The 26,293-nt window shown below is 39.8% G+C and overlaps 1 long non-coding RNA gene across 1 annotated transcript in view; it reads left to right on the top strand.

The window, feature by feature from the left end:
* Positions 1-8,752: 8,752 nt before the first annotated feature.
* LOC142827619 (uncharacterized) overlaps positions 8,753-26,293 on the top strand; it is a 47,773-nt gene continuing 30,232 nt past the window's right edge. The window contains exon 1 of the long non-coding RNA XR_012902315.1: positions 8,753-8,905. This is a non-coding gene — a long non-coding RNA (uncharacterized LOC142827619). The remainder of the gene's footprint in view (positions 8,906-26,293) is intronic.

The following is a 26,293-nucleotide window of genomic DNA, read 5'->3' as shown; positions in this document are numbered from 1 at the left end:
TTCATTTCCAGAGGAAGTTACAGATCAGTGGTACAGAGTTACTTAATAAAATGAGTCATCATGGGTTTTTCAAAGCTGCCAAAAACTGAGTGTTCCACACTCCATGATGGTTTGACGAGAAAGGACCTTTATTCAAGAGCAGCCTGAAAATAAAAAGTGTCTTTCACATCTCCAGCCCTGAAGAGAGTTGCATGGGAAGTGCTGAAGTGAAAAGTGCAGGACTCTATTAGTGTTCAGTACCTGGTCTGACCAGGAGTGCTGAGAATTAGATTACTCATCCTCTCTTTTCATGGGTTCTAAATCAAAATGCTGGAGAAATCCTAATCACCTATTTGTTCCCTCTGTACTACTCATGTCTAGCTGTAATGACTGACCAATTCTGGCTAATCTAATCTTCATTTCATTACTTATATTTCAAGAGACACTAAAAAACAGATTGCTACAGTCTTTCTCAAGTGTATTACTCTTCCAAGTAGTCCCACTGAAATCAATGCATCAACTTCGAATAAAGTACCAATGAATGTGACAGAATCAGGTCTAGGAACTGAAGTCTAGATATTACAGGGTATTTCATATATGCTGTAATCTATTACTCATTTCAGGCTACTTGCAAATATGATTGATAGCAAAATACAAGGTATAAACTGCTTGTTAGTATATTAGTGTTTTGATTAACTGGCCATTTACTCTAATTTCTGAGAGCTGAACCAGAGATATTGATTCACAAATGTAAAAAGAAAAGACATTTGAAAGTAGAGCAGATATTACAAAAATCTGGGAAATTAGCCCAGACTTAATTATAAGTTATCTTTGGTCATGTTTGTGCTCCTTTTGTATTCTTTGTGTGCTACAGTGTGAGTGATCAAGCTTTACATGCATTACATTTATTGGTCAAAAAGTAGGTTTGTGTGCTGTTATTTGTTGCCACTTATGAAAAAGCTACGCCTTACTGAACGTTAGTTGGCTGCTACTGCTCCAGGCCAACAAAGTGGATTTAATTAGCATACATCCTTATTTAGTGGTTGGGGACACAGTGCCCTGTTGATCATTTCCCTACAGCCCATATCATGTAACCTGACACAAAGGGATTATAGAGTTGAAGGAAGTTTCCACTGTGGAACATGCCAAGCACAGAGGGCCTCTTAAACCAAGTGTAGAACAAAGACTGCAGTAACCTGAAGGTAGCATAGAAGGAGTGGATCAGCATTCCATGGCAAAAAAGGACCTGCAATTCTTCATACTTGTGATTGCTCATGTGGCCATTGGAGCATGGATGCAAGTTAAAATCTCCTTCAGAGCTCCCTGAATGGTATCCTTCCTGTTTTACTAATCCATCTAATGACTTTGATTTTTATCTGCTTAGGTTTAAGTACCCATTCTCCAGATACTTAATGATGCTCTGTCTTCCATCCCCTTCCCTTTTTCTTTCTCTTCCCCGTCCCCTTCCCCTCTCCTATTTATTTCAAGTTTTCATATCCCCAACTCATAACTCCGGTCATCTGAAGAAGTGGGCTGTGCCCATGAAAGCTCATGATACCATCTATATGTTTCGTTTCTCTATAAATTGCTACCAGACCATTTGTTGTTGGATTTTTTGTTAAATTCTGGGAGTCATGTAGGCTTGCCACAATCCTGAATAAGGGAAGCACAAATAATACCCTTCCCAACCCCGTTCTGCAGTAGCAGCTGTGTCTGCCAGGGATGAATCTGCCCCATAGTTTACTTATTGTTATACTGAGAGCTATGGATAACTGTATGCATCATAAACTTCTTTAACCTGGGTGTGAAAAGACCCTTCAATTAACAGAACTGTCAGGATAAATTAATCATAAACCCCCTCAGCCATGAATTTTTGAGTGGGCAGAGGGGTTTTGCTGAATATTGTTTGCGTAATACATGGGTGAGAGCAGAACATCCATTAATTGAATGACGATCAGGAACAAGAAAGCCACACAAACATCCTGGAAGGAGCAGCTGAAATCACCAGGTATGACCAGGGAAGAAATGTGGGGTCCAGGCTGAAAAGAGTGTTCTTGGGGCTGAGAGTTAAAGCAGCAGTTTCCTGTTATCTGATCCTTCCAGTTGTTCAGTAACACAGGAGATTGTACATTCTTTGTCAATTAAAAAAAATGCTTCAAAGTAGTACCCAGGAGTGCTGGAACAATTTGTACACTGGAGGTGCTGAGAATCAGTGACCCAAATCGTAAACCTTGTATAGGATGGAAACCACTGCAAGCCAGGGGTACGGCTGCACTCCCAGGACTCTTAGTTTCAGCATTTATGGCTACCAGCCATTTCTCCTCCTCACTGGAACAACTTACTGGGCCCTGAATTTTTGGCTTGCTGCTTGCGACTAAAGGGCTAACAATGTTAAGAGATTCAGAGGGGTAGCAGAGTTAGACTGTAACAGGAAAAACTTAAAAAAACAAATTGTTTAGCAGCATCTTAACAACTAACAAAACAAGTAGATGGTATCATGAGCTTTCATGGTTGCAACTCACTTCTTCAGATGAAATAAATGAAATGTTAAGAGAGCTGAATATCAAATCGGGTCTACAAACAGTTCTTCTAGAGAAATGAACCAAAGACTCTCCATGTGACTGAGCCCAAAGAAGCTGTGCTATTCTTTTGCCAATGGGAATACTTGCATCTGAATTGTTTTATTCAAAATTAGTTCCTAAAAAGCGCCCTAGCACCTCCTTTTGTTATCTCACTCAGGAGCCTACTAAGATTTTATTGCAGGCATGTATGTTCTGTTAAATATAATTTGTGAAGACTTACTTTTATGTTGCTAACTTTCTAAGTATTCTTTAACTCAGCATTTAAACCTTCTGGAATACATTTTAAATGTAATCTTAGCAATCAAGAATGAAATTTCCAACAAAGGCTGAATAATTTCCCTCTTAAAGCTTTGAGACAAGACTCTCCCTGAATAACATACAAATCCTTAAATTGCTTTCCCCCCCATCACATGCAAGCATTTTGCTGCTTGCCAGGAAAAAAATAAAGACTAAATCTTTGTTTTTTGATGTAAGACCCATCTGATGCATTTACATTTTTTCTCACAGCAAATCTTCGGATAATCTGATTTAGAGATGCAATCTGTAGAGCTGTGTTAGGAGACTAGTGCTTGTTTCTACAGCTGCCAGGGGAAGTAGAAAAGAGAGCAACAGTGGCCTAGATCCACAAAAGAATTTAGGTGCCTAAACTGCAGATTTAGGCATCATTGAAATCCACAAACTCCCTGCTCAGTGGCCCCTATCTCTGTAAGTGCCTAAAGTCACTTGGCAATAACATTTTTGCTGTAAGAATTCCTTAGGCACTAAGGTTTTTTACTCAGGGCATACATGCTTCTGCCTCAGACAATTGGTGCTCTGAGCACACCTACTAGATCTGGGCCCCTCAAAATCCAGAAAGATGAGTTGCCTCCCTCGCAACCTTTATTCCAGTGGTCAGCACATTCACCTGGAATGCAGAAGAGGAAAAAGAGCAATCTCCTGGGCTGTGGAGGGAAGATCTCCCACAATTGGTCTTCCTGACTCTATGCTACGTTGGATACCTAAACATATCATAATTGGAACAGGGGGACTATACATTAGTCTTCTACCTGCCAGAAGGGGGCTCCAAGCTATAGAGAGCCTGTCTCTGGCCTAGTGGAATCTGTCCAAAGTGGAACAGCTTCAACCAGACAGTCTAGGGTGGAGCAAAGTCAGAAAGTCAGATATCCCATTGGCTAGGGTAGGAGAAGTGGAACACGTCAGCAGCAAGAAGGCCCAGGGTTCAATATCTAGGGGTTCCTTTTGACAATAAAACAAAGAACCAGTTTAAGCCTCTACCCAGTAATCTGGGAAAACTATACTCAACCCCAGGTGCCTTTAAGAGATAAAACATCCCCCCTTGAAAGCACTTAGTCTGTGTTAAGGATGTTAAGTTACGGTTAATTGACTAGTCAAGTAGTTGATGGAATTTCCATCAACTACTTGACTAGTCGATAGGCACTTTCATAGTCCTCCTCTGAAATGTACAAGAGCTCCTGCTGGTCTCTTGTACATTTCAAAGGAGGAATGCAGAACTTCTCGTGCAGCCCAGGGCCAGCAGGAAGTCTCACTGACTCCGGGCTGCACGCGGGTGCCATCTTTGAAATGTACAAGAATCTCCAGTGGGGGTTCTTGTGCATTTCAAAGTGGCAGCTCAGCATGGAACCTGAGGTCTACGGGGGACTCCCCAGTAGAACCCAGGATCAGCTGGGAACTACCCAGCTGACCGTGGGTTCCATGAGGCATTTCCCCAGAACCTGAGGTCAGCTGGAAACTGATCCCATGTTCCGCAGAAATGCCGTACTGGATCCCGGGGTCAGCTGGGAAGTCCCCAGCTGATCTCGGGCTCAGTTGTATGGTGCTGCCCCTTTGAATGCCGACTCAGTGTTTCAAAGTGGCAGTGCGGTACAGCTGATCCCAGTCTCAGCTGAGTGGCGGTGCTGCTTTGAAGTACCCCCTGTATCTGATAGAGGCAGCAAGGGGGCAGAGGAAATCAACTAGTCAACTGGCTATCCAATAAGCATTTGCTTATCTGATAGTCGACTAGTCCTTAACATCTCTAGTCTATGTATAGCAAAGAGAACTTTTAATAAAAGGGGAAAGGAAACTAGCATTAATTTTGGAAAATACAAGAAGCATGATTTGAAAACATATGACCATAAGCAAAACACCGAGCACATTGGAGAGCATCACACCACATGGTGAGGGAATGAAGAAAAGGAAAACTAGACAAAAAATGTCCTTTTAACATGCCATTCCCCTCTCCTTCCGGAATTCTGAAGTGTATTTGCATGAGTTTAGCTTCCACCCTACATCAAGGGGGAAGGTGTCAAACAATGCCTCAACTGTTGCCACCATGATATTCACTCTGCATCACTCATTCTGCCATTGCCCATTCTTCTGCTGGCCACTTCTCTATCAGCTAGGGTACGTCTCCACAACAACGTTGTTTCAGAATAACTGACATTATCCTGAAATAACAAAGAGCATGTCTACACAGCAAGCCATTATTTCGAAATAATAGCAATCTCGAGAACTTCTTACTCGGACTCCTGTAACCCTCCTGTTGTTCTTTCGACTTCCTGCTGTGTAGACAGTGCCAAAAGATGTAGCTCAAGTTATGGAGCTTAATTCAGCTTTTACCCTGCTATGTAGATATGCCCCTAGAGTGCTGTCATTCACTTCACCACTGCCCTCTCTCTTGTAGCCTCTAGGACAGTGTTTCTTAACCAGTGGTACAAGTACCCTTAGGGGTACTTCAGAGAAGTCTGAGGGGTAGGTCAACACAACTGAAATTTGGAGAAAATTGAATTTTTGTTTTAAGTTTTACAGCACTTTATTATTTTTGTATTTTTTGCACCCAAAAATTTCATCACCCATCCTGCTATGATTAAGTTGTTTAAACAAATGTGTTGCAATGGTAGAAAAAAATTGTGTCTGAAAACTGTAGGTACTGGGGGTACGTTTAATTTTTTTTAAAAGGGGTACTTTATATAAAGAAAGGTTGAGAAACACTGCTCTAGGATGTCTTGTGATCCCCAAATTTAATACAACTCTGATTTCAGATGTTAGTGAGGGGGAGGGGGTCTCACTAGCCTGCTAGTGAAGGCTGGGCAGTCTCACACACCAGAAAAAAACTTAAAAAACAACAAATAGTCTGGTAGCACTTTAAAGGCTAACAAAACATGTAGATGGTATCATGAGCTTTCGTGGGCATAGCCCACTTCTTCAGATGACAGCAGAGACATTGTCCCAGAAGCAAATCTTAGCTTTAGCACATAGATCTACTTATCAATCGTTTCAGCACTACTAAGCCACAAAATACTCAGTTGGCTATGTCTAGATTGCATCCCTTTTTCAGAAAAGGGATGCAAATTAGACGTATAGCAATTGCTAATGAAGCGGGGATTTAAATCTCCCCCGCTTCATTAGCATAAAAATGGCTGCCGCTTTTTTTCGGCACGGAGCTTTGCCGGAAAAAAGCGCCAGTCTAGACACTGACCTTTCGGACAATAAAGCCTTTTCTGAAAGATCCCTTATCCTTCTTAAAATAAAGGGATAAGGGATCTTTTGGAAAAGACTTTATTTTCCGAAAGATCAGCATCTAGACTGGCGCTTTTTTCCGGCAAAGCTCCATGCCGAAAAAAAGCGGCAGCCATTTTTATGCTAATGAAGTGGGGGAGATTTAAATCCCCGCTTCATTAGCAATTGCGATACGTCTAATTTGCATCCCTTTTCCAAAAAAGGGATACAATTTAGACGTAGCCAGTTGAGTCTGAACTAGTTCTGTCTTTAAACAGTGGAGAGTGGGAGGGCTAAGTGGTGTTGAGGGTCTTTAGGCAAAGTCCACACCACCAGACAGAAATACCTATTCCCACGCTCTGTCATTCTCCTTTGGCCTTGGCATTCCTGCATCATGAATGCAGTTCAATTAGTATGAACCCCCAAGCACAGTTCTACTGCCCTGTGTTTATTTATACAACCCAGATAAAAACTCTGTATTGTCCCTGTACTCAACAACAAAGTGACTAGCACTCCAATACCAGGCAAAAGAGATCATTTGGGAAAGCAGCCCCATCTTGCTATGCATCTAGGCAGAGTATGACAGAATATGCAAAAATGATTGGTTCCTGAAATCTTCTTCCCCCAGCTCATTATTAGATGTCAGGGGAGAGCTCATTCAGAACTGTTTACACTATAATTTCTTTGGAGCTGAATCTGTCTTTTTAATCTGTTTGTATAGCAACTTTCAAAATGGGATCCTGCTTCCTGATGTGGTCCCCCAGAGGATATAGTAATACAAATAACTACATTTGATTCTCTTTACTTTTGTTTTGTTTCACTGAAAATTGAGGATGAGGAAAGATTAGAGATACTAGTCTTGGGTTTGGAAAACACTGAACTGTTGCATCAGCATTTTAACGTTCCAAGCAATTCAAATTTTTTTTCTGCAAAACTTGAATTTTTAAGAAAGCAACTTTACTAAACTTTCTGTGTAGGCGTCTGTTTACATCCCCTGTTGGCTGCTAATCCACAGAGCATTGTTGAGCTAGGACTTTGTTTTCCAGGATGCGAAGCACTTCAATCTAAATATTTCTAATATCAGGAAATAACTGTTTATGGTACTTACATATGTACTATTTAAGGGTGTGCCTACACAGCAAAGTTATTTCGGAATAATGAGTGTTATTCCAAAATAACTATGTGAGTGTCTACACAGCAATTCTGTTAGTTCAAAATAATTTTATTCAGACTTCATTCAATGAAGAATAACGTCTCCTCTAAAATAGCTATTTTGAAATAAGGCGTGTATAGATGCTCCACTTCTGCTATTTCAAAATAGCCCCTCACCAGGGCCTTTCTAAGTTATGCCTACTGGGGCTCTAAATCAAGATAGAATGATTTAGTCCTTAGTTCGGATTAACTGTTACACCGCATTCCATGAGGAGTAACAGTTAATCCGAACTAAGGACTAAATTCGAATTAACTTTAAACTGTAGCCATGGGCAGTTCATTCAAACTAAGGGGGATTTAAAAATGGCGGCTGGACGGGAACATGCAAATAAAGCCCGGGATATTTAAATCCCAGGCTTAATTTGCAACGCCGGTTGCCTGATTTGCTGACCTAGCTAGAATTAACGAGCTAGTGTAGACATACCCTTAAATAGTACATATTAAAATACCACAAACAGTTATTTCTTACACTTTATATTGTAGGAGTTTATTTCAGTTCCTCACAAATAGAATGATTGTGCGCTCACTTGAACATTTACTTCAACAGTTCTTTCATAAAGAACATAAAAATGGACATATTGGGTCAGACCAAAAGGCCATCTAGTCCCGTATCCTGTCTTCTATTGATGGCCAATACCAGTTGCCCCAGAAGGAATGAACAGAACAGACGATCACCAAATGATCCATCCCATTTCCCATTCCTAGCTTCTGACAAATAGAGGCTAAACTCTGCCCATCCTGGCTAATATTTCTAACCTTCTTATAGTTCTTGGCCTTCATAAGATCTTCTGCAAAAGAGTTTCACAGATTGACCATAGGCAGCATGAAGAAATACTTCCTTTTGTTTGTTTAAAACCTGTTGCCTATAAATTTCATTTGGCGAGCCCTAATTCTTGTGTTATAAGAAGGAGAAAATAAAACTTCCTTGTGTGCCTTCTCTATATCAGTCATGATTTTATAGACCTCTGCCATGTTCCCTCATTCAAAAATGGTATCCCATACAAACAGCCTTCAATTTTGCCTATATTATTAGACTCTTCAATAGCTTTCTGCTTATGAAAGGATCCTGAGGTAAGTCAGAGATGGCTCACATGCCACTGGTGGGAACAAACTCTCACTGCACTTGACAGGACTTCAGCCGCTCACCCAGGCTTCCAGCTTTATGTGATTACATCACTCCTTTCTATGACCTGTGGAAAATGCATACTTGCCAGAAACCCAGTGTTGACAATCAGTTTCCCACCTACAAAGCCTTTGCTGAAGTAGTAAATCTCCAAGAATCTTCACTCACTACCTTACTGGCAATAAGCAAGAGTCTTAGCATTCCTATAGTTTAATCATTACCCTTATTTCTGGGATGTCAGCTGAGTATGTGCTCCATGTCAGGGGAGCCTGATCTCTGATTAGCTCAGGGCAGCTGAATTGCTGCTGGAGTTGCTGAGTATGCTATTACTTGTGCTCCAAGTCAGAAGAAACTTTAATCTTGTTATTTGCCACATATGCAGCTATTTGCTGAATACAGTTTAGACCCTTGCTTTCACCCACAGGATGTGCACTTCTTCTCCAGGATTCTCTATTTGCCTTCCTCTTCAACCTACACAACAGTGTTTTACCTCTTCAACTCTCGATTTCAGGTGATCAGCTTGTTATTGCTGCTTGATTTTCTTCCACCCTTCAGGAAGATCTCTCTTTTCCCAGTCATTGTGGGCAGCAGGACTTCAGCAGATTCCATATTTCTAGTCAGGTTATCCTTTCTGTTTATCTGCTTCTGCACTAAAAAGGCTTCCAGGAGCAAGTAAAGTTGGCTAACTTGTTTGGGTACATCCCATAAGCAGCAGCTATTCCTAAGCAAGAAGATTTAGGCAGAGAAAAGACAAAGCAGACTTCACTTGTGATCTCTTCATCATTTAGAAAAAACTTCATCACAAATTATAGTAAAGCTCTTTCCTCCTCCCCACAAGAGATAATGGCTTATGCATTCAGTTAAAATGTCTGATAACACTATCTGTGTTCTGAGCACATCACAATATAGGAAATGTTACACAAATATGAATGGGAAGATTTTTGAAGACTGAAATGGAAATTAGCTGCCCAATGCTCACTGACTTTGTGGCAAGTTTAGAAATGAGCTGCTCTTTGTGCTTTTGAAAATCAGCCCATATTCATCTTTGACCCTATATCTTTCAGTTGGCATTTTGGATACTTAGTTCATTTTGTCACTTTTGTTTCCCTGTTTTTACTGTGGGGATACTAGGCTGAAGTAGGAGTTGTAGTTTGCTCTGCAGGCAGTAAGATTCATATTCTATAAGTTTTGAAAGTAAATGCTTTGGGACTATATTAATAGTGTCCTCTTTACCCCCTAGAAAGGACAGGAAACATGATGACAGCCATCAAAGGCCACAGATTGCCAAAATGTTAGATTTAAGATTTTTTTGTCTATCATTTAGGGTGTGTCTACATTGCACTTGTAGCTCGAAATAAGCTATGCAATTTGAGCTACGCAAATTGCGTAGCTTATTTCAAGTAAACTTTGAAATAGCTTATTTCATAATATTTTGAAATAACCCGCTATTCAGAAATGTCCCTTACTGCTCGTGGAATGAGATTTACAGGAACTTTGGAAATAACGGGCTTGCTATTAAGATGCAGGTTAGCCCTGCAATGTAGATGTAGCCCTGGTTTCTAACTTTATGATGTTTGTCTTCTACTCCAATGTAAACAAATCCTGCACAGTCAACTCAAAATTCTCAGATTTAATCTATACAAGATTAGAATATATTCAGCTATAAACACTGTTTCTTTCATTACTTGTTAACTCCACCTCTTATTTGTTTCTGTTTTTTTCATTCCTCATAGAGGACTTCGTATCACTCTTCTGCATCATTGAAGAATGATTTGTTTTTTAAAAAAGCGTAAAGAAAATCTATTCTATTTAATCTAAAAACTCTTAAAAAAATCTTGAATCCTAAAAAAGACCTTGAGACAGGAATTTAAAAAAAAGCTTACTGTGGTTGAAAGGAGTGCTCTATGCTTTTTTTGTGAGTATATCAAAAACAGGCTTTTTCTAAGTCTGAAAAACCCAGGTCTCACAAGAATACTGGGAGAATTAAGAAACATGCAGCATCAGTTATTTCCAATGGATAATTTGCTTTGATAATGCTAATTAGCTATTCCTTCTTTCATTCTACATCAAACATTTAAGTAAAGACCTTATTTGGACTTGCAAAAGTTTTTTCCTCTTAATTTGGTATGTTTTTGTCAAAATACTAATTTTAACTTGTGCATTTTTCCATTGAAACCATCTGTAGCTACTTTAATATATCATATTGCATGTACCAGCCTTCACTCTAGCCATAAAAACACTATTGTGGAACTTGGAGAAGAATATTTTCTGTCCTCTTAAATGAAAATATAGACACATTAGTGTAACATTTAGGCTGAGTAATCATGCCTGATACAGAAATCAGGAAATTAAAAAAACTGAATAGTTTCAGTGGGCAGTGAATCCGTTATTTGTACATCCTATACATTTTTATGGATGGTTCAGTTTCATACGAATAGGGAGATCATTAGTGTAAAGTACTACTGAACATAGGTACAATATCATCTAATTAATCTTGCTTTACAAACAAGAGTTTAAGTAAGGAAGGTATACAAATCCAGAGCTAGTTTACATTTAACTTAGGGTTCAGAACTAGTGCTTGTGTTTTGAAGTCTATGACTCTGAAGCCTCATGAGCCATTCTTGTGAGAACTTGGTCCAAGATGTCAGGAATTTTATAGTTTTAAAACTCTCATTCTCCTCTAAAATTTAAATGGCTTCTATCTGAACTACTGGTTTTGTTCCATTGTAACATTTTAATATGACTGGCAATATGTTTTTAAAATGTGTGATTTCTCAGGGTTTTTTTAACTTCCACTGCAGTAAGTTTGGGGAAAGCATTTCTTGGCCTTCATGAACTTCAACTACCACTTTGAGGAAAGGATTTTTTTTTGCACAATTCAGAAACAGCTGAAACAATTCTGCTGAAATCTGAAAAATAATATGTTTTTTAGCTGAGGCTAACTGCAGAAAATATATCAAAAGACAATTTATCTGAGAAAGTTAATGTCTGAGAAAGTCTTAGATTGGGAACTCAAACTTAATTTTAGCATTTGCTATTTACAGATTTTATAACATCACTATAGTGTTTACATGTACCACAGGGAGACAGATTTGGTCTCAAGTAGAGGTCCACTTTGTACCCTTCCCATAAGCCAGAGCCAAATCAAAGGGCTGCTTTTGGAAGTTCTACAATTTGCAGGTCAGGACTCTGAATTTACAGTACCTCCTACTCCAAAGCAGAAAAGGGAAGTGTGAACATTCCCATGCTACCCAGCCACTTCCTTTGAGGTATAGGGAGAAAGATGCTAAATGCCTTCTTAAACATATTTGGGTCTACTGGGGAAGGCCAGTGTATATCTCTCCAATTGTAGCTCCACATCAATTTTTAAATGGGTAAGCAATAAATACATTTAGATTGTTAACTGCCTGCCTTCTTAGACTAGCAAACAAACAAAGGATAGCTGATTTACTTAGAATACTGCAACCAAAGTGCCTGGCTTAGTTCTAGGTTATTACTAAGATGCTCCTTTCCTATCCCAGAATTCTCCTCTGAGAAGAAATAGGTAATCCTTCTTAAATGGCCTTCTGGCTTCTGACTGCTCAATGTCTCTTGCTGACCCTTTGCAGAGCAATCTTGTTGGTTCCCCAGTCTGGTCAGGTTTTCATTAAACAGGAGGCTATCAAGACACCTGTGCCTTTGACAGGGATAGAAGAGGCCCGATAGACTTGATCATATCTCTCTTCAGGATTGCCTAAGAATAGGCAGGATGTTCCCTTATGGTAAGCAAAATCTCTTGTATTCATTTTTGCTCTACGTATTCATTAATACATGTTTTGGTTTGAAGGCAATCCAGAAAGGATCTGCTGGAACTCACTGCTTATTTCCCTTCAAAACATGAAAGTCAGTCCACTGATTTGAACTGAGTTACTCTGAAGTTACACCAGTACAAATAAGAGCAGAATTTAGCCCACTGCATATTTATGTTCTACACACAAATAAGTACAATAAATATAATGGCAAATTAGCCGTTCGGAATGAGAACACTACCGAACATTTAAAATCAGCTAATATTTCTCCACTTTTCCTGATTTGCAGCATATTTGAATAATATCAAATAATTTTTGGAAATCAAAAAGCTGCTGACTGCTTTTATGTCTGTCATCTACCATTCTCATTCCAGGAAGCATAATTTTCTCCTATAAGGCAGCAGACTTTATGCTTTAGGCTGGGCATGAATCAACAAGACATGTTATAGTGCATACTATAATTTTATAAACTACTATGGTGGGGAAAATAGAGTTTAAGCTGTAATCTATGACACAGTTACTTTTCCTCCTAGGAAAAGCTGAGTAATGTACATACAATTTCAGTAAGCTTTTGGTGATTTGTTTTCTGAAACCTGTGGAGGAGTAAGGAAGTTTTATCCAAAAGAAACGTATCACTCAACCCTCTGCTCCCTGTTCTAAAGGTATGTTTTCTGGAGAGTGTGAAAGGCTATTCCCTATCACAGTGCAGCACAGTGAGGTTTAGAAATAGCTTTAAAACAAGTTAATAAAATAGATTTTTCAACTATGGCTTGGTATGCTAAACTATATGACAGAATTCAATACAGATACACACATTATTTTCAACAGCAGTAGAGTAATTTAGGCATAACTCTCTGTAATGGTTTGATATGATACAGTAACAAGAACCACCATGCAACTGGTTCAGAAAACATCACAACCTAGTCAAAAGTCATTAATAAAAGTTATGATCCATACACACAGGATTCCATTAAGTCACTAACCTTTATTTCATAGCTCCAAAGATTACAACGGATTTTAATCCCGCTATACAACCAGGCTATGTCTACACTGGCCCCTTTTCCGAAAGGGGCATGCTAATTTGACAGGTCGTAATAGGGAAATCCGCGGGGGATTTAAATATCCCCCGCAGCATTTAAATAAAAATGTCCTCCGCTTTTTTCCGGCTTTTAGAAAAGCCGGAAAAGAGTGTCTACACTGGCCCCGATCCTCCGGAAAAAAGCCCTTTTCCAGAGATCTCTTATTCTTACTTTGAAGTAGGAATAAGAGATCTCCGGAAAAGGGCTTTTTTCCAGAGGATCGGGGCCAGTGTAGATGCTCTTTTCCGGCTTTTCTAAAAGCCGTAAAAAAGCGGCGGACATTTTTATTTAAATGCCGCGGGGGATATTTAAATCCCCCGCGGATTTCCCTATTACGACCTGTCAAATTAGCATGCCCCTTTCGGAAAAGGGGCCAATGTAGACGTAGCCCCAGGGTGACAGATTTAAAGCTACTTTTCCTTTTTTGAAAATCATTTGCAAATAATACATAATAATGATCACTAACATTTCTCAAAATGTTTTGTGAGATCTGTAATGCTTCACTGGGATATATTAGTTTTGATGAAATTTTTACTGGTAAGGTTTTGGGGATCATGAACACACTAGTCACAGAGCCTGCATCTTCACTATGCAGAAGATAGATACTGCTATGGTCAATCTTCCAGGGTTTGATTTAGGCAGTCCAGTGAAGACCTGCTAAATTGAACTCAGAGGGTGCCCCTCTTGATGCTCCTGTTGACCTCCTGCTGTGTGGGCAGTGAGGAAATGTGATTTAAGATACATTGACTCGAGCTACGTAATTAACATAGCTGGAGTTGTATGTTTTAATTCAATCTTCCATTGTTGTGTAGGACAAACCAGAGAGACTCTTGCACTCTATAGCCAAGTGCTTAGAACACAGATCAGAGGGAGACTCCAATTAAAATTCATGTTATGCTTGATTCAAAGCAGTATTTTTCATCCTACATTGTTCTGAATCAGGGAGAAAAGGAACTTAAGCTTTGATTTCCTTCTCTCCATGCTAATAACACTACTATCAGGGAAATGTGAGTAAATGTGAGAACCCAGAATCAGAGAGCTCAGATTTTAATCTAAAAATGGCCATTTTGACACTGACCATTTTTTGGCAAAGATATTCAAAAGGAGTTAGTTCCAGTACAATGCAGACCAAAAAACAATTGTGACTCCTAAAGAGTTACCGTGATATGGACCTTCCAATCAGACCTAAAAATAATAACCACCACAGACCAATACAATCTCTTGGGACCACATAATTAGAGCTGTTTAGGGAGGAGGTCAGGGAAGGTGATCTGAGCCTCTTGACACATAATAAGATTATTCTGCCTCATTTGAAACAGTCAATAACTATTTTCTTTGATGCACAACGTTTCTGGAAGAACTAGCCTCTTCTTCATCCCAAAGATTTTTTTGCAGTGACTTCTTTGGCTCTGAAATGGATCTGTCATGTGAAAACTGAGTGTTGCTCCTAGTATTTGTCATTGTCAGTATCTGATTGGGCCAGTGCTAGCTCTAATCACATGAAACAATGCTCCGGATGTCCTCAGATAGAAAAGCCATCTTCCTGTTGATTATGTCTAGAAAACTCCTGTTCATCCTGCAAGACTGACTCTCGGAGGTGTGGCTTATGACCAATTGCTGCATATGGCATACCTGTTGACTTGACAATTTGCCATCCTCCCTCTTTTAAATCTAACATTCTCTACCGCTGCTACTCAGAGTTATTCTCCAACATTCAGATCAAAGCATTGCAGATGCTATGATAGAGTCATAGGGTTGGAAGAGACCTCAGGAGGTCATCGAATTCAAGACCAACCCAACTAAATCATTCCAGCCAGGGCTTTGTCAAGCTGGGACTTGAAAACCACTAGGGATGTAGATTACACCACCTTCCTAGGTAACCCATTCCAGTGCTTCACCACCCTCCTAGTGAAATAGTTTTTCTTAATGTCCAACCTAGACCTCCCCCATTGTAACTTGAAACCATTGATCCTCATCTGTCATTATTGCTAACAGCAGTTTTCTATCCTCTTTGGAACCCCCTTCAGGTAGCTGAAGGCTGCTATCAATTGCTCCTTCCCCCCCCCCCACCCCCATTCTTCTCTTCTGTAGACTCAAATAATCCCAAATCCTTCAGCCTCTCCTCATAATTCAAGTACTCCAGCTTCCTAATCATTTTGGTTGCCCTTCGCTGGACTTCCTCCAATGTGTCTATATCCTTTTTGTAATGGGGGGCCTAGAACTGGATGTAATATTCTAATACTTTTCTAGCTACTTTAATTCAGATATTCATAAATTCCAAGGCCAGGAAGAAGCAGTGTGCTCATGTAGTAGAAAAAGGAACATAGAACTTCCTCCAAATACATTCTAGGAATTATCTTTGGGTAAGTATACACTACCACCCTAGTTCGAACTAGGGTGGTAATGTAGGCAACCGGAGTTGCAAATGAAGCCCGGGATTTGAATTTCCCGGGCTTCATTTGCATATTGCCGGGCGCCGCCATTTTTAAATGTCCGCTAGTGCAGACTCCGTGCCGCGCGGCTACACGCGGCACGGACTAGGAAGTTCGGACTAGGCTTCCTGAATTAGAGGATCAGGATCTCTAATTCGAACTACCTACTCCATGCTGCATGTAGCCGTGGGCACGGAGTTCAGACTAAGGGACATTTAAAAATGGTGGCACCCGGGAAGATGCAAATGAAGCCTGGGATATTTAAATCCCGGGCTTCATTTGCAACTTTGAATGCCTACATTAGCCTCCCTATTTTGAACTAGGGGGCTAGTGTAGATATTCCCTGATAGACTAGAGACCTTACCTGCTTTCTTCTTGCTTGCTTATCTGCCATGTGATTTAAGTCCTCCGATTTCCAATAACATTTGTCTAAGTCATTGATAATCATGAGCTTCCAAGTCATCCTAGGTCTATCCCTCTTTCTTCTTGTATTTTTTGGCTTCCAAATGTAGTTACTTATGGACTGTAATGAAGCCACCCCTAAACTTCTTTTAGCTTTACAAAATAGATTGAACTCCTTGAGGTTTATCATTATATGACATGTTTTCTAATCTTTTACTCATTCTCATGGCTCTTCTCTGAGCCCTCTCCAATTTATCAACTCCCTTTTTAATTCTGAGCACCAGAACTGGACAAAATATCCCAGCAGTGGTCTCACCAGTGCTAAATACACAAATAAAAATAATCTTCATATGCCAAGGATTTTATCAGCCCTTTTGGCCACTGTGAACACATGCTTGGCTGATTGTAGTGGTCAATTACGGAAGAACTTTGTATGTGATAGTTTAGGGGTGGTGAGGGACTGCATTCCTTCCCCCCCTTTTCCCTTTCCCCTATATCTGATGAGCCAGAAGCAAGTCTTTGGGAACATACGCCACTTAAGATAAGCATAGCTGCCAGCATAGCAAGAACAAGTATAAGATAAGGTTAAAGGACAAGAACACAAACAACTCTGTTTACCCTAAAGTACTGATCACATAAACAGGGCCAAAGAACAAGAAGAACCAGATCAGAACCAGATCAATAACTAACAACTAAGCTCTACATCAGCACTAATGAGTAAGCCCTGGAAATTTCCAAACTGCCAAACAGGTCAGGAAAATTTTATTTAAGGCTGCCTCAGAGCCTAGCAAATCGGACTTTGCTGATGGGCTTTGGGAACCAGTGCCTCGGAAGCTGAAACAACCTCCCATTCATCCGCAGCCTACCCAGGGTAACAGGCTTGCAGGAAGGGATGTAAGATATGCTGCTTCTTTGTTATATTGTTCTTCCATTTACGGGGCACAGCTGTTAGCTGTCAAGAAATAAACTGTTTGTGATTGACAGAGACCTGTGTGGCATCCTTTGTACTTTGAGAACCCAGTGTCGGACCTGAGACTTACTCTTGCCGACTACATTTGGTGCAGCGAGCAGTACACTGATTATCCACCCCAAACCCCAAATCTTCCAGGTGGCTAATTCTCAGAATAGAGACCCCCATCATGTGAATACAGCCTAGGTTCTTTGTTCCATGACATACACATTAGCATTAGCTATGTTAAGACCCATATTACCTGCTTGAGCCCAGTTTACCAGGTGATCGAGATTACTCTGTATCAGTGAACTCTCCTCTTTAATTATCACTCCTGTAATTTTTGTGTCCTCTGCAAATTTTTATCTGCCCTCTTTCAGGTCATAAATAAAAATATTAAATAGCACAATTTTCCCAGTTTTCCTCCAATGTTCAAGACTTACTGAAAATTAACATTAATGGTCCAGCAAGCTCTTTGGCTACCTTTTAAAAAACTTTTAGATTGAAGCTATTCAGGCCTGCTGAATTTAAAATGTCTAACTTTAGTAGCTGCTGTTTAACCTCCTTCTGGGATTCTAATGGAATGGAAAGAGGGTTATCATAGGCTATGACTACATCATCTCTTTTCCCCCAAATATGGAACAGAATTATTTATTGACCTTTTCTGCATTATTTTTTATAATCCTTCCATTTTCATCTATAATGGACTAATGCCATTGTTAGGATTCTTTTTGTTCCTAATATACTTTTTTAAAAAAATGTTCATGTTTTCCTTAACTCTGCAGGCTACAGCCTTCACCTTGCATCCCTTTCACCTCCCTTATCAATTTTCTACAATTCCTAGCTTCCAATTTATGTTAATTGCTACAAAATTCCCCCTTTTTCATTTGTTTATAGTTTCTTTCACTTCTCTAAACTAGGTTGGTTTTTGAACCAATATCCTCTTCTCCACCAATTATACCTAAATAAATATCACTAGTCTGGACTTTATTTCTGTTTTCATCTTAGAAATGTGACCCCGGTGATCATTTGTATCTAAGTAACTATTATTTTTTAAGTTTGTGATCAGTTCCTTATTTGTCAATAAGAAGCTCAATATAGAATTCCCCATGTTGCATGCAACATTTATTGATTAAGTAAATTGTCATCCCTCTGCATATACTTAAAAATTAAGATCCCTATCCAAAACACATTAAGATGAAGAAAAGACTCATCTATTTTTAAAAGCTCTAGAATATTGGCTGATAATCTTTGACTGAAGCAGCCTATTAAATGTTCACAGAAAGGCTTTAAAGGAAACCGTTTGTGAACTTTTTTTACTTTAACTGGTTCTAGTAGTAGCTAATGCTGGATAATTGCTGGCCTTTGGTGATAAATGTCTTATCTTGTCTTTGATCTTAGCAGACTTCAGACACTCATGTTTCTGGATGAGGTATGCAATGTAATGGCAAAAAAAAGTAGATTTTCTGAATCTAAGAGGAAGAGTAATCAATACTTAAAATAGAAGGAATAGATGCATAAAAGGAGAACACTTTATTTTAAGTGTCCAGTTTAATTAATTCATCTGATATTCATGGCAAGAGCATTGATCATAATGAATTAATTTGATATTAATGTGGATGTCATATGTACTTTCACAGGAATGCCACTGTAATTCAGTATTAGCTAAATGTACCATTAAAAGAAAGTGTTGCTCATAAAGAGGTTGGGTTGGTGCATCTGAATTTGCTTTATATTCTTTTTGGCAATTATAGAATATTTATGGCTCCAATGAAAGTTAAAGGTTTTGAAGCTTCTAAAGAGGCATGAAATGTATAAGCTTGCAAACTTTAACATTATTTAAATTGATTGGATTTTGCCCTTTTGTGATCTAAATCTTAGAGAATTAGCTAAAATGGTTGTACTTGGAACAATCAAAAGCAGTAAGAAGAAGTTCCCTAAGGCTATGTCTAGACTACATTCCTCGTTCGAAAGAGGAATGTAGTTTAGACGTGCCCTAAGTTGCTGTGAATATAATGTGGCGAGGAGTCCTGTAGCACCTTATAGACTAACTGAAGTGTTGGAGCATAAGCTTTCGTGGGTAAAGACCCACTTCGTCATGCATCTGACGAAAGCTTATGCTCCAACACTTCAGTTAGTCTATAAGGTGCCACAGGACTCCTCGCCGCTTTTGCAGATTCAGACTAACACGTCTACCCCTCTGATACTTGAATGTAATGTGTGATTAGCTTTGACTTTTGTGCCACCAATGTGCATTGTCGCCACCCTGTCTTCTGCTATGTCTGCCATTTAACACATGTATACTTTTTGCCTCTTTTCTCTAATAAAAGTCCTAGCAAAATTGTTTGCTAAGAATAGGTTCTAAATAAGATAGTTGGAGCTTTCAATATTATACTTCTTGATTCAGTTCTGTTTCTGTACAAAACCAGTAATATATTTAAACAATCAGAGACAAATCCTCACGATGTAAAATTGGCATTACTCACATTCACTTTTACTGTATCTTCAGTGATTCATATATACTGTTCACATATAGAACACATTTGGGGGCAGATTAAAACCTGCTGTAAATCAGTATGTCTCCACTGAAGATACTCTGGCTCAATCTGTTTTATATTGATCTATTTTTAAAAATGTATTATTTCAGTAGGATTGTGCCTGAGTAAACACCGCGGGCAGTCTAGACATGCCCTATGTAAACAATAGAGCACTGAGTCTACCAGCTGCTCCATGTGGACAGATCTTTGTTCCTAAGAAGAAATCCACAAAATGTATTGGGGGTCCATGCAGGTACAGAGGTCAATGCACATAGGCCTGATCCTGCAAGCTGTTGTAAATAAGGACCTTAGAATGTGTCCATATTTGTGTATAGTGGTTGGCCTTTTGAATTTTTTAATTTAGATATTCATTGTTTATAGATTGCATACAAATCTGGAAAGCATGTAGAAATCAGATGTTTCAAACCGTCAGTCAAGATGCAAATACATGTGTCAACTCCGACATATTTAGAGCATACTCAACAGACTGATTGCACTCAATCATTTTCCTGTGGGTTTGCAGAGTCTCATATCCTACTCTGAACTAAAAGCTCTGTGGATCATGGCATCCAGCAAAATAATCCCCTAAATCATCCATTACTAGAAAAACAAGTTGTCAAATAAATGTCACAGCACCAAATATGAAGAACTTCTCTAGAGGGAAGATGAAAGCCTCTATGGAAGTATCTATTTGTTCAGTTCTTTCTGCCCCCAAAAGACCTGAGAAGTGGATATCATAGTTACAACCAGAGCAAAAACAGTGTAATGAAAATGAGGTGTAAATACTCATTTCGTGTGGACACTATGGGAAATTTGGATACAATATATTCTACACATTAGTGTAAACTCAAACTTTCTGACGTCAATGGACATTTTCCTTCAGGAAAAATGGGGCAGGGAGCAGCCTCTCTAAAGTGATGATCCACACAATTTTTTTAATAAAAAATGTACTTTACTGAAAAAATGAAGGCTTTTTCTAGATAGCACAGGACCAATAGTAAACAGCATCAAAAAATTGAACATTCATATATTTAAAAGTATTCACTTCACATTTGTCTGTCTCCCCTTTGCATTCATTTTCCATGAATTTTCTAGACAATGTCAGGAATGTTAACTGAAAAAGTGAATTTCAAGTGTTGGTAATTCATTAGAGTAGTGTCCAGAGGCACTCATTGCGCCATCGTGATAGGCACTCTATACACCCATAGCAGACTGACAGACCTTGCTCCAAAAAGCTTATTGCCTCTACACATTACAAACTATTCATAGAAAACTGCTTGCACTCATTAATTCATAATTTTTCTCACCTGCAACCTGAGTCCATGTGTTATGCTCATCCAATTAGGCCATGCAAATATATCACATGATATGGGGCAGTAGGTTTGTAGAATTTTTGGTGGTTCCTAGAGCAAGTCCAAGTCCTTCCCCCCTCCAAGACCTGTCTAAGGCTCTGGGAGGGAGTCTGGGGAGGGACTGCAGGCTCTGAGAGCGAGTTTGGGTGCAGGATGGGGTCTGGGGTGCATATTTGGGATGGAGTTTGCTGGGTACAGCCTCTGGGCTAGGGCAGGGGACTGGGGCACAGAAGTGGATGTGGACTCTGAGAGTGAGTTTGGGTATGTCTACACTACCCTCCTAGATCGAACTAGGAGGGTAATGTAGGCATACCGCACTTGCAAATGAAGCCCGGGATTTGAATTTCCCGGGCTTCATTTGCATAAGCGGGGCGCCGCCATTTTTAAAACCCTGCTGGTTCGAACCCCGTGCAGCGCGGCTACACGGGGCACGAACTAGGTAGTTCGAACTAGGCTTCCTAGTTCGAACTACCATTACTCCTCGTGGAATGTGGAAGATGGAATTTGGGTGCTGGGTGCAAGCACTGGACTGGGGTAGTGGGTGGGAGAGATGGAGGGAGTACTGGTACAAGATCTGGGAGGGAGTTTGGGTGCAGGGTAGGTTTGGGATTGGGCTGTGGGATGGAGTTTGGGTGCAGGCTCTGGGCAGGAGCAGGGGATGGGGATACGGGAAGATGCAGGCTCTGGGAGGGAGTGTGGGAGCAGGAAGAAGTATGAGGGGATGGAAAGGGAATGTGGGGCAGGGGGAGGGAAAAGGGTGCAGCCTTTACCTGGGGTAGCTCCCGTTAGTGACTCACACCCATCTCAGGCAGTAGCTTCTAGGCTGGGAGCGTCTCCGTGTGCTATTGCCCATAGGCACCTCCTGTATAGCTCCCATTCTCCACAGGGCTGTTCAAGGCAATGGCAGTGCCTGATGATACCCTTCCCCCACTCAAAGGTCACAGGGACATTCTGGAGCAAGAGCATGTGTGAAGTGAAAGAAGGCAGGAAGTTGCTTTAGCCCCACTGTACTGCCAGTGGTGAGGGGTGGGCACTTTTAAATTACCCAGATGTTGCAGGGCAGGCCTGTTTATGCACTGGAGGGGGGGGGGGAGGTGGAGGAGGAGCACAGGAATGGCAGGGAAGCTGAGGGAAAAGCCAGGCCTGAACTTTGGTTGAGCCGAGACTCTGGGCCTGGAATATTTCTGGAGTCTGGACACCGTGTGCCCCTATGACTTGCTGCTTCTGCACATGACCTGCATGCCAACAGGTATAAGATGTTGAATTCTCAAAAGCTATTCATTAACAGACCAAGAATTATTCAGTGGAATTATTTGGAGACTCACTTAAGTCATCATAGAACTATAGGGTAAGAAGGGACTGAAAAGTTCATCTAGTCTAACTCTCTGCAAAAGTGCAGGATTTGTTGTGTCTAAACGTTACCAGACAGATGACTATCCAGACTCCTCTAGAAAACCTCCTGGGAAAGAGCTTCCATAACCTCTTAAGGCAATCTGTTCCATTGCCTCACTGTTCTTACAGTTAGGGAGTTTTTCCCTGAGATTTAATCTAAATCTGCTGTGCTGTAGTTTGAATTCATTGCCTCTTGTCCTACCCTCTGTGGCAAGAGAGAACTTTTCATCTTTTTATGGAAGCTTTTCAAGTATTTGAGGATTGCTATCATGTCCCACTTCTTAATCTCCTTTCCTTCAAACTGAGCATACCTAGTTCCTGCAGACTTAGCTCAGATGGCTTGCCTTCCATCCCTTTGATCAGCTTTGTTATATGCCTCTGGATCTTTCCCAGGTCCTCTCCAAAATTGAACACAGTAGTTGTTAGTTGAAGCCTATCCAGCACCAAATAGTGGCAAATCACTTTATATCTGATAATGGTATTAAATTCAGAAGCATGACACAAACAAACTTTACTGCTACAAGTTTAGAAACTTGACTTCCGCATGAATTGGAAAATGTTGAAAAATTATGCCGGGTGGCTATTGGAATTTTTCCAATTAACCGAAGGAAGGATTATATTGCTATCTATGACAGATACCAGTTATCTGAGTTCTCAAGATATTAAAGTGAGTATAACACTGCTTGTACTATATTTTAGGAAATGTTATTTGACTACATTGTAGAAGTCAACTGTGTGCCCTCATTTTACAGTTCTATATAGAACTGAGCAAAAAATTGATAGTGAATTATTTACTCAACAAATTTAGTTTTTTTTACAAATCACAGAGCAGATAATTTTTTTTAATATATACCATTCAAATTACTCAAGATATTTTTTTCATTTTATAGAAATTGTTGGATGGACTGATGAATTAGTTATGTGTATCCATCTCAAATTTAATGTTTAGTGGTTGTTATTTGTCACCTGAATCAGATGATATTGTTTCTATTCTCTAATTGGCTGATCATAATTGCTTTAAGCAGGAGAAGGACTTATGTGTGTTTGTGTGGTGGTGGTGGTGGTTTGAGGGTGGAGGCGGAGGGAATAAAACAACAAAACCAAACCCTGCGACCTTGATTCTCTGAGGGTACGTCTGCACTTGCTCCCTATCTTGAGATAGGGATTCAAATGTAGAGTACCAAAATTGCTAATGAAGTGCGGGATTTAAATATCCCAATCTTAATTAGCATAATCGCATCCAGCGCCATTTTGAAATCGCGTTATTGTGAAATAAAATGCCCCGTGTAGCAGTGTTATTTCAAGAGAAAACCCTTCCCATTGTATGAAGAGTGACAGGACAGTTATTTCGAGAGCAGGGTTTTCTCTCAAAATAACGCTGCTACACAGGGCATTTTATTTTGCAATAACGTGATTTCAAAATGGCGCCCAGATGCGATTATGCTAATTAAGCTCGGGATATTTAAATCCCACGCTTCATTAGCAATTTTGGTACACTACATTTGCATCCCTATCTCGAGATAGGGAGCAAGTATAGGCGTACCCTGAGACACCAGTAGCAGATAAGCATATTTAAGCAATTTTAAGGGAAAAATAATCTTTTCCTTTCGGTGACCCACATGACTTGCCAAAGGTATGTTTCCTCATAAATCCCGACCAACAGAAACTCATTGGTTTGGTGCAGATTTTAAATTTCATTTTCTCATATCAACTTCTCTCAACGTATTTGGATGCACATGTGTAGTAGTTGTAAAATGGGGAGCAAACATATAACAGCAAAGCAGATGACAAAATTGCTGGGCACCTAGGCCAGGTGTGGGGGTTGGCTCCAGGCTCCCAGAAGGTGTGGGATTTGAGGCAGAAGGGGCAGGCCTCTCCTGGTCAGTCCTTGAGCATTGCCTGGCTCTTCAGTGGCAATTTAAAGGACCCGTGGCAGCAGCACTGGACAAGAACCCCAGGTTCTTTTGAATCACCAGGTCCCAGGGCAGTTGTCCCCTTTACTCCCCCTGCTAGCAGACCAGTAGAGCACGCAGAAACCTGGATAAAGAGACTCCATTGTAAATATGAATGAGTACACATAAAATTTCAGAGGTATTCGTTTATTCAGCTCTAGTTTTTAATTATCTAGAATTTAAAAATTGAATGTGTATCACATACTTTAATACAAATTAAATAGGACATATACATTCTCTCTTCTTATGGGTGAAAGCCTCAGATTGTACACCTTGTTGAAGTCAAAGGAGTCTAGCCAATATACACCAGCTAAGAACCTCATCTATAGCAGTTTATAAGTATAATATACAATATTTTTAAAAAGCAGGAAAGGTTGCCTCCTATTTTACTGAGGGTTTTGTATACAACATTTCTGGAAAATGTTGGGCCAGGATCTCAACTCTTGCGAATCATCGTGTTTTGACTTCAGTGGAGCTACATTGGTTTACACTATGAGGATTGGCCCTTTATATTACATTTGCATTCCTGAATGCTATTTGCTAGCAAATGTTTTCTTTGTCTTGAAGCTATATAATGTCAAAGCTGTGAATACTTAATAGTTAAATACATTAAAGTTACCTGGGGTGAATGCAGGCTTTCTGCTTTATATGCCTGCATTATCTTCTCCTCTATTGCTCTAGGAGAGTTTATTTGTAGGTGTATATTCAGTGCACTAACAACGCCAACTGTAACATTAAATATGTATTTACCCTTAAGGTTATAGAACTGTCACCTTAAGACTCATATGAAATATAATATTCAAATTTTACTTTTGCTAGGAGAGTGATTTCCCGAGCACCATCTGCTTAGTAATATCACCTAACAAAATTAGCTTTGCCATTTTCTTGTGCAATTATCAAATCATATTCCTCATGGAAAGACAACAGTTCCTCATGTTTTCCTCTTTCTGTGCATATAGGAGGGATGATTTTCTATAATGGAAAATCAGTCAAACAAATAGGCTGCTATTTTCATTTTCAAATAATATTGCTTCTTCCTAAAAGGGAGGAATCAATTCCAATTTGAATTACATTACCAACTTTATTAGGGCATGCATGATTACTCACCTGTGCAAAGCTGCAGGTTTACAATAGATGAAACAAACTCAAATGCAGGATTTTGAAGATTTATAGAGGCATCAGAGTGGCCTGGGAGTTGTTTTCCTTTGAGATTATCGAGAGTGTTAAGAGATGAGACAATCAGATCATAGGATTGAAACAATGAAATCCCAAATGAGAAATGTTTCAAATTTAAGTCTGAGAATCTTTGTGAAGTCTCTTTTCTTTGTCTTCTGTGAAAACAAGAGAGATTTCCCCTTTCAAAGAAGATGGAATTAATAAAGTTGCAGCAGAACTTTAGGGTCATAGAGCACCTAGCTTTGCATAGGTGCTTGAAGGAAGGCAGTGGTGCTGCTGGTATGTTTGAGGGGTGGAATGAAAATTGCAAACCTCCTTTGATTGCACCCATTACTCATGCAGAATAGATGGAATCACAGTCCTTACGTCCAGCCTCTAGTATAAGTCATGCCAAAGGTGGAAGGGCAGAAAGCTATGCACTCCTGAATGAATTATTCTCTCAGCTTTTGTTCTCTCAACTAATGTATATGAAATTGGCTGAGACATTTGTAGGCTTGTGTAATGATTCACTGTCTAACTTCCACAGCCAAATAGCCTTATTGGCTAATCATACTTTTCTTTAAAGCTTTTATTTTCCAACGGCCTTACTGTGCATCCTTTATGAAACAAAGGAACAGAAAAAAAGTCATGGTTGCTGCACAAGTGATGGTGTAAGAGGTTCCGTCCCCCCGTCCCCCCCGCCGCCTTCTCCTAGCATAATTATATGGAGTTTTCTGCTCCTTACCTACCTCCTGAGGAGATCATTCACCCATAGTCTCCAATCATATGTTTGCCCAAATCAAGATACTAGGAGTCTGCATTCTCTTGCAAGAGAATGAGGTACATCTAATGCACATATAT

The sequence above is a fragment of the Pelodiscus sinensis genome, chromosome 3, assembly GCF_049634645.1.
Source record: "Pelodiscus sinensis isolate JC-2024 chromosome 3, ASM4963464v1, whole genome shotgun sequence".
NCBI classification, from domain to species: Eukaryota; Metazoa; Chordata; order Testudines; family Trionychidae; genus Pelodiscus; species Pelodiscus sinensis.
The sequence above is the reverse complement of the archived record's forward strand: the minus strand, read 5'-3'. Positions and strand labels throughout refer to the sequence as shown.